Here is a 12,322-nt window from a genome sequence, read left to right on the forward strand (position 1 = left end):
CAGGAGGAAGAGCCACACTGGGACCTGGGCATGAGGCCCCAGGAGGACGGGGCAGCCGTGGGGTCTGCAGGTGGGGCTGACGGTCGGGCAGCACCTGTATTGGCTACAAACACCTTTACCCCAAGCGGCCTTGCCATCTCTTCCCACAACAAACCTGGGATTCTCTCTGTGAAAGTGACCCTGGGGGAAAGCAGAGGAAAGAAGGAAAAAATGCCAGCAGAGAATGAAAGGGAAACCGCACTAAGGGAGCACTGTTGATCCCCTTCTTGGCAAACGTCCCCAGGGTCGCAGCTGTGCTGCCTGCGGACACGGCAGTCGGGACAACAGCCAGCATTGTTCTGTGTGCTCGGCAGTGCCCTCCTCAGTCACGCACATGTGCTGGCTCATTTGATCTTCACCCGGGAGGTAGTGCCTGCGGAGATGCATCAGAGGAAACTGCCCCGGAGAACCGGGGGGGCAGAGATAGCACCATGGACACTCAAGGGCAGCAGGGTTTTTTCCTGGGATGGGAGGAGACTGGGCCATGGGGATGGTTTATACCAGCGTTCCCTTGGGTGAGGCATCTGGGTACCAGCTCTCCACCTTCTCTTTAGAATGGGGTAGACCAGTCTGGAGCAGCTGGACATCCCGGTGACTCCAGTTTTCTTCCCTCTCTTCCTTTCCTGCCTCCTCTTTCCTTCTGCCTCCTTCACCCTCTGAGTAATGAAGCTCAAGCCACCTGCCTGAGCCTCGGTTTTTCCCAATGAAATAACGGGGTGCCAGTCAATGCTGCCCGACCTCTTCCCAGAGAGCACTTTTTTTTGGGGGGGGGGCTGCGCTGTGCAGCTTGCGGGATCTCAGTTCCCCATCCAGGGACTGAATCCGGCCCACAGCAGCGAAAGCACAGAATCCTAAGCATGAGACCACCAGGGAACTCCTCCCAGGGAACAATTTGATCTTCCCTGTCTAGGGGAGGGGAGCCAGACTCCACCTCTTTTTCCCTGTAGGATCTTCCCTGGCCTCAGTTTCCTCACCCCATAAGGGGCTAGCAGCCCTGCCTGCGTGCCTCACGTGGCTGATGCAAGGCCTGGGAGGGGGCTTTTAGGTGGTTATTGCCGCGCTGGGTTTCAGGGCTTCTGGGCTCCTCCCAGGCTCAGATGGCTGCCTTCCCTGCACCACTAACACCCTGACCAGCAGGTGATGGAGATGTTTTGGCCTGGGGGTGAGGGCTAGTGACTGGGAAGCTGCCAATGGCACATTCTTCCTGGTCCCCACTCCCACCTGCCCTGGGGCCCTGGGGCTGCTGCGGATTCTTTCCTTTCACCCCAGACCTCAGGGCACTTGATGCCAATTGGGTGCATGTCCTTGGGGTCTTTTGGATCCAAATTGCCAGTCCATGATACAGTTGGGTGTTTGTGTGGAGGGGGCGCTGCCATCCGACCATTTACAGCCCCCGTCTGCCCTCTCCCTCCATGCGTGTCTAATGGGATGAAGCGCTCCCCTCTGTTTGTGCTATAAAGCGTTTTCAGATGTGTCATCTCGTTTGGCCTCACATCTCCTGCTGAGGTTGGAATTATTGTTACCATTTTACTGATGAGTCAGCTGGGGCTTGGAGAGAAGCAGTGACTCACCCAGGGTCACACCATGGGTTTAGTGTTGGAACTGGGATTAGAATGGTGCCTTGGATCCCAGCCCTGGGCCCTGCCCATCTGCTACCCAGGCCTGCCTGTTCTGGGAGTACTACCTGGAGGAGGTGACTCTGAGGGGGTCTTGAAGGATGTGTATGAGTTATTAGGTGAAGAACGCTGGGAAGGGCATTCCAGAAGGGAACAGTGTGCACGGAAGCATGGATCTGCCTGGCGGCTGCAGAGTAGAGCTGGGCAATCTGGACCACTCTAAGCAGTGCTACAACTTCAGGGAGTAAATCTGTGGCTCCCATGCTTTGGGCTACCTCAGAAGCTCCTGGGGAGCTCATGAAATGCAGATTCCTGGGCACGTTCCTAGAGATTCTGGGTCAGTCCGAGGAATCGGCCTTTCTCACAGACTGGTTCCCTGCCCCCACCCCACAGCTCCGACGCCGGTGGTCCTTGGGTTAGTGGAGAAGCACAACAGGGCTGAGGAGACTGAGGCAGAGCAGTGGGCAGGGTGTAGGGGAGGCGGTAGGTGTGCAGTAAACCATAGGAGTAGCGTAGGGGCTGACCCTCTTGGACCTCCCTGTTTAAAAGTGCAGGTCTCCCCGCAGCCCTTCCCTTTTCACTTTTCTCCAGGCCTCTTGTCACCACCTCACATATTGCACACTTGACTTAGTGGTTTCTTATGTTTTACTCTCCAAGAGTGAGGGCGACATGAGGGCAGGAGTTTTGTCTACCTTGTTCAATGATGTAACCCAGCTTCTAAAACAGTAGCTGGCGCATGTAAAGTGATAGAGGGGACTTTGTTCTGTTTATTCATTCATTTATCTTCAGGGTAGAAGAGCTCTGAGCATCTCAGAGGCTGGCAAGCCTTGGTGTGGACACGATGGAGACAGAATGTCAGAGCACAGTTCCTGGAGGAGGCCAGGGGAAAGGATGGGTCCCTCAACCTGCTGGACATCTTCTCCCTTTAAGCCTGAAGGGACAGAGCTGGTGCATGGTGGGGAGGTGGTGCAGGAGGTGGGTACCCCTGGCCTTCATTTCCTCCATGAAGTGCAGGCAGGAAGAGGGAGAGGGGGCAGTGGAGGCTCATGGATGGCAAGAGCCTGGGGTAGTTCCTGAGGGGGGCCTTTTGGAGCAAGTGAAAGCATAACTGAGGCTGGCACTCTAGTCACCACTCTCTTTTGTTCAGAACCTCCCAGGACCCCTCCATCCACCGGAAGGGGCCGTATCTTTCCCTGGCCTCAAGGGAAACATTAAAAACATTAAAAACTAGCCTCCTGTCCCAACGTCCCCAGCTGAGCCATGCACTGCTTGCTAGACATGTCCCCATTACAACTGGACCACAAATTCAGAGTTGTCTCCTCCAGGAAGCCTGCCTGGATCCAGTGTCCATCGACTGGGTCCCACAGAACCCAGCCTCTCTCTTCCTTGTGTGACTTGTCTCCTCCTGCCTCTCATCACAGAGGCCTGAGCTTTTACCTGCCTTGCTGTGGGCTCTCCAAGGGCAGGGCAGGGTCTGCTTCATCTCAGGGGCTGGAGCAGGCCGCCAGCGAAGTCTGGGCTCTGCCTGGCCTGGGTGGTTAGGCCATGGGCTCTCACGCTGGGCGCTGGGCGCCCTCTGCTGGCCCAGCTGGACACAGCCACTGCGCGCAAGGGACTGGAAACTTCTGAGAGACACACCTCTTTCCCTGGGCCCAGCCCCTCCCTAGTTCCTGCCTTCCTCCTTTCCTGAAATCCTTCACTGTGCTCTTGAAATCCTGGTCCATCACCACCGCCTTGTCCTCAAATGCCTCTCAAACATTCCTTCCTCTTCTTGCTTTGCCGAAAATCCCCGTCCCCCAAGACACTGCTTCCTCGATTTCCTCTCCTTTACCTGGAGCCTGAGGTGAGGTAGGGCCCTCCTTGCTCCTCACTGCGTCTTCCAGATCGCTGTCCTGCATACATACACACCGTCAAAGTGTTACTGACCAGGGTTCTTGGCCTCCTTAATCGATAGAAATTGATCAGACAAGGCCAGACAAGAAATTCAGGCAAGGCTTATTGGGGCCCCTGCTGCAGCAGAGGGGAGTGAGAACAAGGAACAGGTTTCCTTGCTCGCTCGCTCACTGTGGGGGGTGGCGAGCTGGTTCCTTCTATGGGGTGAGGATAGGGGTGTGTCCAGGCGTCTGGCCGGAGGGGTAGCTTAGGTGGTTTGCCGACCCCCTCGGTGGTGCTGTGTGCAGGGGTCATGCGCAGTACCCTGCTTTTGCTCCCCCTGACCCCCTGCTTTTCTCCTGGCTCTTCAGACGTGGCAGTTGGGCTTTTTGGTCTTTCTGTATCTTGCTGCCCATAATTTGCCCCAGCTGCACATGCACGCAGTTATTTTTAGTCCCTTATAGTGTCTTTGCATTTTGCTGCTTGAGGAGATGTTTGTCTAGGTGCAAGCACTGCAGCAAAGGGTCCCAGGTCCCAGCCTGTCTCAGAAGCTCCTGTCATCAGATTACACGCTTTACGTACTGGAGACTGAGCATACGGTCACGTTCTCCTGCGGAGGCGATTCCAACATGCCCTGGGCTCTCACTTCCTCTACCTCCAAAGACCTCACCTCCACTTCCTCTCAGCCACTCACTCCCACCGCTATGCTCTTGACCTTGTCACTACCTCTAGTTCTATCTCCTCCAGAATCTCAATTCCAAACACCCCACCTTCTGATCACCACATTCCCTTTTCCCAGCTCACCCCCAACTCCCGCATCCTTCACTGACACCTGCTGTTGATGTCCCCCTTCTCACCTCTGGCTGTCACTCACCTCCTCCTGTGTCTCAGCTCTGCACACCTGAGGCTTCCCTGTCCAGCCTTCTATCTGCTCACACCCTCGACTGCCTTGCCCCACTCTTTATTGTAATCACAGGCCAAAACCCAATCCTGCTTAGACCCCGCTGTCCACCACCTCCGCTCCCGCACCCAGGTTGCTGAGCACACAGCAAGAGGAAAACATACAACATACACGCTTTCTGGTTTCACTTCATTATCAACCACAAACCTCCAGTGGGCCCTTGAGACTGTCCTACAAACCCACATGTTTTCTGAGCCATCACTCTTCCCAGCTCATTTATTTTAGTCTTTGTTTTAATTAAAAGTATAACACCTCTACGTTGCAGGTAATATTCTAAGCATGTTATGAATACCAATTCATTTAATTTTCAAAAAATTCTGTGAGGCAGGTTCTATAGTCACTTGGATTTTACATGAGGAAGTGGAAGCGTGGTGGGGGTCCGTGGATTGAGCGACCTACACTGGGAGCCTCTGCCCTCAAGCCCCCAGAGACACTGCCTCGATTACATCACCCCTTCTCCTTTCTCCTCACACCTCCAAGCCTTCTCCCATCCTTCCTTCCAGCTGATGCCGTGCCTCCTATTTCCATGAGAAAACAGATACAGGAAAGAGAGGCCCCCAGTAGCTCCCTCTCCACACCACCCTGGCTGTACCTCTGCCCCCTTCTCCACCTCCCCACCCATTAGGATAAAGTGTTTGTGCCCTGTCTCCATGCACCAGAAAACATCCCTTCTCACCCAGCTAAGAAATTCCCACCCCCACCTTCTGGCTGCCAGCTTCCCTTCTCTGCACATTGGCCTGCTCTCACGGTTCCCATCTAGGGGAAAAAAGCTTTCTTGGCCTCATACTCTCTCTGTCCACAACACACTTTCCTGCTCCCTTTATTAGAAAGTTCCTTAAAGGAGCTGTCCGTACTCTCTGGCTATCTCAGTTCCTCTTCCTGCATTCTCCCTAGAACCCTCTTCATTCAGACCATTCTGGTGCCAAACCTGATGGGATCTTCGGATCCCATCACCTGATCCGTTAAATCAATTTTCCGGCCTCACCTTACTTGACCTGTGGGCTGCATTTGACCCACTCGGTCACTCTTCTTCTTGGACACACTCCCTTAGTGATCTCTGCGAGTCGGTGGCTTTGAATATTATCGATATGCTGATAACTTCCAGCCTAGCGTCTCCCTGAGCTCAGGTCACATGTCACACCGCTGATGTAGTGTCTTGGTTGTCTGGTGAATGGTCCAGACAGGGGCAACCAGAACCCCGCAGTTGCCCTGCTAAGCCTCTCCCCCTGGACTTCCCAGCTGCCTAATGACAGCCCCGTCCTTCCAGCAGCCTCGGCCCAAACTGGGAACCTTCACTCTTCTTTTTCTCAGACTCACATCTAAATTGCCGGCAAATGCAACAGGCTTTATTTTCAAAATACACCCAGAATCCAACCACTCTCACTGCCCCACTGATACCCCTGGTCCAAGCCACTAGCAGCGGCTCACAGTCTCCTGGCTGCTTTCTCTGCTTCTGGTCTAGCCCCCTGCCATCTTTTTTCTAACCAGCAGTCAGAGCAATCCTTTAAATCATCAGGGCATTTCACTCTTCTGATCAAAGCCTGCCTTAGCTTCCCACCTTACAAGACAAAAGCCAGAGTCCCCAGAATGGGTTACACCCTCCTATTGGATCTGCATCCCAGCCTGGTGGTTACTGCGCTGCCTCCTGGTCCCTCCTGGCTTGTCCCTTCCGTGGCTGGGCTTGTGCACCCGCTGTTCCCTCTGTCTGGGGTGCTTTTCCCCCACCTCGTGTCCATATGGCGCATTCCCTCAGCTCCTTCCTCCCAGGGTCCCCTTCTCACTGAGGTCTTCTCTGACCACTCTATCTATCTATCTATCTATCTATCTATCTATCTATCTATCTATCATCTATCTTTCTATCATCTAGCTATCATTTTTTTTGGCCACAACGCACCGCACAGCATGTGGGATCTTAGTTCCCTGACCAGGGATCAAACCCGTGTCCCCTCTGCGGTGGAAGCACGGAGTCTTAACCACTGGACCGCCAGGGCAGTCCCTGACCGCCCTATTTAAAGCACAGCTCTCCCACCCCTTCCTTTCCGTTATGTTTGATCCCCTTCCCTTTTTGTTTTTTTCCATAGCTCTAATTGCCATCTCATACACTGCATATTTGATTCATTTGTGATCTGTTTCACTCTCCAAGAGTGAGGGTTGCACGGGGATGGGAGGGCAGGATTTTGTCTATCTTATTTACTGCTGTGACCGAGTACTTGGCGCACAGTAGGTGTTCGGTAATTAACTAAATAAGTCATTAAGTATACACATCAGGCTCTGGCCTGGTGTTGGCCACCCCAGGGTGATTCAGTCTAGGGAGAACCAGGATAACAGGGTCCCTGCCTATGCCAAATTCAGAATCCCATGGGGGAGACAGACACGTGACAGCTGGACTTGCAGGTGGCCATTTATATTTGTCACTTTGCGCTGCAGCCCTTACTGTACTCGGCAGGAAATGCACTCAAGCAGAGAGCTGCAGTCCCACCTCTCCCCTTACACGTCCTACCCACACCTCCTGGGACTCCACTAGCTGGCCGGCCTAGGAGCTGCTCAGCAGCCCCAGGAACTGCCCTACAACCCTCGGTGGACTTAGCCCTCACCTCCCAGAACCCCAGGGCATCCTGGATTTTAGGAAGCAGCTGGAAAGGGGGTCTGGGTCCACTTTGACAAGTAACTGTGTGATGTCGACAAAGTGCTCCCCCTCTTTGGCCTCAATTTCCTAATCTTTTAAACAAAGATAATGGTCCCAGCTCAGTAAGCCCCACGGGACTGAGGCAAGTAGATGGTGAGTATGAAAATGCTTTGTAGACGGGAGACTGTGGGCAAAGGTAAAGAGTTCTAAGTGGAATTAGGCGAGGCACCTTGTTTTGTTTTTTTGTTTTTTCACAATTCCGAACATGGAACACAGACATTGAGAGTCCCCTTGAATTCAGTTCGGGGTCTATAACCTCGATTTTGTTTTGTCTATGTAGAGGTAAACCTTATATATACATACGTAACCATTTTATGGAAACGAGATCATAACCTACTTTTTAAAAGTGATTGATTTCGGCCATCTTTCCATATCAATATATAAACATCTATATCATTGTTTTTAACAGCTGCAAAATATTCCACTGTGTGAATAGTCTAAAATTTGTCCCTCCATATTTTTTTTTTTAGAAGAATTTTTTTTTTTTAAAGAAATTCACGTTCTTTTATTTATTTATTTATGACTGTGTTGGGTCTTCGTTTCTGTGCGAGGGCTTTCTCTAGTTGTGGCAAGTGGGGACCACTCTTCATCGCGGTGCGTGGGCCTCTCACCATCGCGGCCACTCTTGTTGTGGAGCACAGGCTCCAGACGCGCAGGCTCAGTAATTGTGGCTCACGGGCCCAGTTGCTCCGTGGCATGTGGGATCTTCCCAGACCAGGACTCGAACCCGTGTCCCCTGCATTGGCAGGCAGATTCTCAACCACTGCGCCACCAGGGAAGCCCTGTCCCTCCATATTGATGGATATTTGGGTTGCTGAACCAATAGAAGAATTCAGTGAGAGCGAATGAAAATATTACACCGTGGCAGATCAAAGTGACAGTTTTATTCCAGAAGACAGTAATGCTGGAAGGAGAGAGCTAAGTGAATCGACCCGTGGCCGTGGGAGCTCCCATGGGACCAGATGATAATGTCCCACCCTGCCACACGATGTCTGGGCTTTTATATCCTAGAGACTCCTTAGTGAGTCAGTGGCTGTTTTAAGAGCCAAATGCAACCATCAAACTGCAGAAGTTCTTATTAATGAGTATGCGCCTGTCCTTGACCCCTCGTCCAACCCAGGCCATGGCCCACTAAAGTCTTGTCCTTTGATGGTGGGTGAACATACTGGGGGCCTTGCTGGTTTATGTTAGGGCCTCCATATACTTCAATTGCTCTCAATTTTTCACAGTAACAACTGTTGTGCCAATAGTACCTCTTTGTTCACTTGTCTATTTCCTTGGGATGACTTCCTAGAAATAACTGCTAGGTCCAAATGCATGCATGTTTTGACATTTTGGTATCCGCTAGAGTTATTAAAGGAGCAAAACAGAGAGCCGGAAATAGCTGCCAAGTCATAAGAGAATTTAGTTGCTGATCAGGTGTCATTTCTAATCATTGGAGAAAAGGTGGGTTATTGAATAAATGGTATTGGAGCAATGGGCTAGCCATTTGCAAAAAATAACCTCACTCATTATGCAAAAATAAATTCCAGCTGAAGCCAAGATTTAAATGTTTTCAAAAAGGAGAATTTTTATATGATCTTGATAAGGGGGAGGCCTTTCTAAGCACAGCACAAAAGTTAGAAATCATTAAATAGAAGACTGATAAATTTGACTCCAGAGAAAATATAATTTCCTATGGAGTAAAATGCCATGAAGTCAAATGTCAATCAACAAATGTGGGTGGAAGGGGTGTGGGTCACCTCTGGGTGGAAGCTGCATGCGATTCACCACTTCTGCTTCCCTCCTGCTTTGGTGGATTCAGCAAAGTTCTAGATGAAGGTGGCTTCTTCAGTCTGGTTCTGGGCTGAAGCAGGGACCAGGAGCAAAGCCTGCGGTGGACATGCAGAGTGAGAGAGAAACAAACCTATGTCATTTGAAGCACTGAGATTTGGGGGTTGTGCGTAACTGAAGCAGAACCTAGCCTATGCTGATTGATTCCCCAAGCAACGCTGGTGGGACTATATCAGCATCAAACATTCACGCATCTTTTACGTAGAAATTCCACTTCTAGAAATTTATGAAACAGAGAGGCTCACACATGTGCAAAGAGGCATGGATGAAGCGAGGCATTGCTGCTTTGTTTGTAACAGCAGAAGGCAGAAAACAACCGGCACACCCGTCAGTCAGAGATTGGAACATACATAGAATGGAATCGTCTGCCACCAGAGAAATGACAAAGCAGATGTAGATGCACCGACATAGTCGTAACCCGCAGATTAGGGCTGGAGTAAGACGATAGAGGCCCTTGTCCACCTTGCCCATGTAAATAAAAAGTTAAAAATGAGTCATAAATATTAAAATGTTAAATGTTTAAAAGCATTTTTATAAAAACATATCTGAAAAGTTACATAATAAATGGGTATACTAACTAGTTCCCAAGGGCTACTGTAACAAATTACAAATTACAAGGAAAAAAGTGTGGTGGTTTAAAACAATAGAAATGTATTCTCTCACAGTTCTGGAGGCCAGAAGTCTGAAATCAAGACCATGCTCCCTCTGCAGCCTCTCGAGAAGAATCCCTCCTTGCCCCTCCCAGCTTCTGGTGGATCCTGGTTTTCCTTGGTTTATGCATCATTCCCATCTGTGCCTTCATCTTCACATGGTCTTCTTCCCTGTGTCCCTCTGTGTCTTAAATCTCCCTCCCTTTTCTCTTCCAACACCAGTCATTGGATTTAGGGCCCATCCTAAACCCAGGTGATCTCATCAGGAGATCCTTAGCTTAATCACATCTGCAGAGACCTTCTTTCCAAATAAGGTCACGGTTACAAGTACCAGGGGTTAGGAGTGGACAGATCTTTTGGGGGGGGACACAGTTTGACCCACCACAATGGGTAACAGGGGTTGCCCCTGGGAAGGTGGAGGGGGACAGTTAGGAATGGGAGGGAGATAAACTTTTCACTGTATATGCTTTTGAACTACTCACCTTAAAAAAATTTTCCTGTAAAACTTTTTTTTTTTTAAACTCTTTTTAAAACGAACATACACACAAAAAGGATGGGTCCCTCCCAAAAAAGAGTGTGCCCGTTCAAAATGTTGACACTGCTAAATTGGCCTAATGTACACTCATGGCAATAGCGGCTGCAGACTCCAAGTTTTCTGAGGTTGGAGAAGTACAGGGCGTAAATAGCGGGTTCTGTCTATCATTCAGACTGTGAGTGGGAGTGAAGGGGAGAGGGTCATTTTGAGGGAAGGGGTTTGGGGGGTGGAGAAGCTTTGAGAAATCTTATGTGGTGAAGAGGAAGAATAACAGGAGACGAGGGATGTGGAGGTAAGAGGGGGAGAGGAGATCGTGGACGCAGGAGATCCCTGAGGAAGCCTGACTGGGGCAGGGGAGGGTCCTCTGTGGACAGGAAGATGGTCCCTTCTGCCCTAAAAGAGAAAGGAAGGAAGGAGGAGGGAAGGGTGGGTGTTGGCCCTGGAAGAACTCGGAGGGAAGGACCTGGAAGAGGCTCTGTCTTACCCTGACCCCTGCATCTTTGCGTCTCTGGTGGTGGTGGTGATGGTGGGTAGGCTGGTTGTCAGCTGGTCAGAGCAAGGGGGGGTGCATCTGAGAAGAGGGAGCTGACACCGCTGACACTGCTGCTTTGGGCAACTCTTGGGGGGGGTAATTAACAAGGGACAAAAGCCCTGCCCAGTGGCAGGAGGCCAGGGTGGGGCTGACGCCTCAAAAAGTGCAGTGGAGGATGCGGGATGAGAAGGGACTACCCTCGGGGTCCATCTGTTGCAAAATCCAAGGTGCCTGCAGGGCTTCCTTGGTCCCCCACCTCCATCCAAACACACCCACTGCACACTCGACAGTGCCCCCCCTTCCTCAGCCTGTTGACATCGTGTCCCTCTGTGCACGTGATTGATCATCTGCTGGTAGGTGAGACCCCAGGGTCCCCAAGGGGAGCATCAGGGAAAGCTTGCTCCCACCTCCCAAAAGAGGAGGCCTTTGATGAGGAAGCTGCCAAAAGCACATTTCAAATACAATTCTTTTTACAGGAGACAGGAAAGGGAGCAACCGCTGCCTGCTGAGAGCCTCAGCTACCTCTCTCAGCAAAAAATTAATGAGCTCCTACTCTGTGCCAGGGATGGTGGGATATTCCAGGGGAGAACAAAGTGGAGGAGACCCTGACCTTGCAGAGGTCGCTGTCAGCCCACTGGCAGCACAGTCTTTGTTTAATTGGCCCTGCCCTCCGGTGTGAGGTGTCTGCAAACAAGGTGGAAAGGGCATTGACTTTGGAGTCCAGTGACCCAGGCTCAGAGCAAGTCATTTCACTAGAACCCGCTAATCATCTGCAAAGTGGGAGCAGGAAGCCTCCAGTTTCTACACTGTGTGGCCCTTCTGGGAGGAGGCCGGGCTTTGTGTGGCACACCAACCCCAAGGTCTGGGGCTGCTGGCCTCCACATCCTCCCGCAGACAGCAGCTGTTCACCAGACCCTCGTCATGTTCTTGGACATGGTGTGTAAACAGAATCTGCAAACCGAAACGTTTGGAACACTGACCTTGTGCTACAGCGGAATTCCTTTTTTTTTTTTTTTCTAGATTTTTTTTTTGATGTGGACCGTTTTTAAAGTCTTTATTGAATTTGTTACAATATTGCTTCTGTTTTCTGTTTTGGTTTTTTGGCCGCGGGGCATGTGGGATCTTAGCTCCCCGATCAGGGATCGAACCCACACCCCCTGCACTGGAAGGCGAAGTCTTAACCACTGGACCGCCAGGGAAGTCCCTACAATGGAATTCTTGAATGTACACGTATGATATCTCTGCAGATTAAAAACAGAAATATTTGTAGAATAAATCCCTTGAAATGTTTGATTAGCGCTGGCTGGAAGTCAAAAGCAACAGGACTTCAAGGGGTGGTTAGTTGGTGAGGTGGGTGTGCCGGGTGCACAAGGGGCAGAGGCCCGAGAAGGGTCGGGGCTGAGTTTAGAAGGATGACACACTCAGACCTGCGGAAAGACTTGGGGGCTGGGGGCAGCGAGGGGTCCGCAGTCACTGGCGGCGGCGGCGGCGAGGAGGAGGACCCGGACGGAGTGGTTTAACATCGTTCAGGGGGTAGGCGAGGAGGGTGGCTGGCCAGTGCCAAGGCAGAGCCCAGAAACGCTTGACGAGGTGGGCTC

This window comes from Balaenoptera acutorostrata, chromosome 1 (assembly GCF_949987535.1).
Source record: "Balaenoptera acutorostrata chromosome 1, mBalAcu1.1, whole genome shotgun sequence".
Taxonomy (NCBI): Eukaryota; Metazoa; Chordata; class Mammalia; order Artiodactyla; family Balaenopteridae; genus Balaenoptera; species Balaenoptera acutorostrata.